We start from the raw sequence: 1,611 nt of genomic DNA, 5'->3' as shown, positions 1-1,611 counted from the left end.
TCCACTGTTCTACTTTTTTGTGTTCCTGGTGATTGTAGATTAAATGTCTGTCATTTGTCTGAAAATATAGTCACTAGATTAACTCCCCCAAAGCAAAGTTGATTTTCTAGTAGCAAGAAAATGCAACCAGCATATTTGATTTAGTTAGGTACCTAGACTATTTGAAGGTTTTATTTCAAGGTTTGTAAAGATCCTGTCTCTTTTTTCCCCTCATTTGGAGGGCATAGTTCTATAGGACTTCCAATGCTTGCTTTGTGTGCTGGGTACATTTTCTTCATCTTGACTTTTATTGCTGTTATTGTTGTAACTGGTGATGGAACTCAGGACCTTGTGCTTGCCAGGCAGGCACTTACACGGCTGAGTTATTTCTCCATCCCCATCCTGTCTTTCAAAGTCCTTCATGATCGGTTCTGGCACATCCATCTAACCACATTTTATATTGCTTCCTCTCTCAACTCCTATTCCTCGAATATTGCTGCCCTTCTTTTGTTGCTGCAGGGACCAGCAGGCTTATTTTGCCATACCTTTACTGTAAATCCTCTCCTAAGTTCTGTCTTCTACACACTCTTCATTGCAATATGCCTTTTCTCTCATTCAGGTTGTGAGCTCAATGCTTTATCTGTGGAGCACCTTTTAAAACTCACAGAGACTTTTAAATTTATGTAATCTTTTTCCATTTCCTAATTTTAAAATTTTATGTAGCTTCCCAAAATGGAATATAAAATCCGTAAACAATGACCTTGTCTGTATAATCTGGTGTTGTATTCCCACTTGTTCATCTCAGAATCTGGAAGCCACCAGTGGCAACTGACCAATAAAGATGTCCCCAGTCCAAATTTATATGTATATGTAAAATGCACATCTGATTTGTGAAGCACAAACTTACTGATTTCAGTGAAAACTTTTTTTTTGTGAACTGTGTTTCTTTTATTATTATTATTCATGATATAGGCCATTTGTCAAATAAATATGTGTGAATTTAAACCTTACATTTTCATGAATCATCTTTAAGCTTTGAAAGATAAAGACTGTCAGAGCAGAATTCACACCTCCAAAGCTTTAAGTGGCTACCAAAAGCTATCTTATTACTATACCTACTTTGTCTTTGTACCTGCTCACACTCTTTTTTTTCTTCATTATTTTATTGATAAACAAACAGCAATGAGACAGTTTCAAATCAAATCACTAGGACAGTTTCAAAAATTAACACACTGCATGCATTCTTCTTAGTGGTTAATTGCTGTACAAGATGCGGACTTGAGATCTTATTTACAAACACCATTAAAACAAATCATTCTATTCATTAAGGGAATGTAACTATATATCTATTCTAACCACTTTGAATACACAAATACAAAATGGACATTTATCTGTATTCCCTTTTTTTTGTTAAGTTCTATTATTTGAATATTACAGGTGTGTAAACTCAGCAAAAATATTCTAAAAGAGTTCAGTAGCCCATAATAGTATTGGGTCTTCCTTTTAACTGGCAATGTCAGAAATTGTTGACCTGAGTCCCCCACAGCTCAACATAACACCATGGCTTTCCTTCCTATATTTCGTCTTCATACTTTTCTACTGGATGGTTAAGACCAAGGTAAAGCAGGACCT

The sequence above is a fragment of the Octodon degus genome, unplaced genomic scaffold (assembly GCF_000260255.1).
Source record: "Octodon degus isolate 3935 unplaced genomic scaffold, OctDeg1.0 scaffold00033, whole genome shotgun sequence".
NCBI classification, from domain to species: Eukaryota; Metazoa; Chordata; class Mammalia; order Rodentia; family Octodontidae; genus Octodon; species Octodon degus.
The sequence above is the reverse complement of the archived record's forward strand: the minus strand, read 5'-3'. Positions refer to the sequence as shown.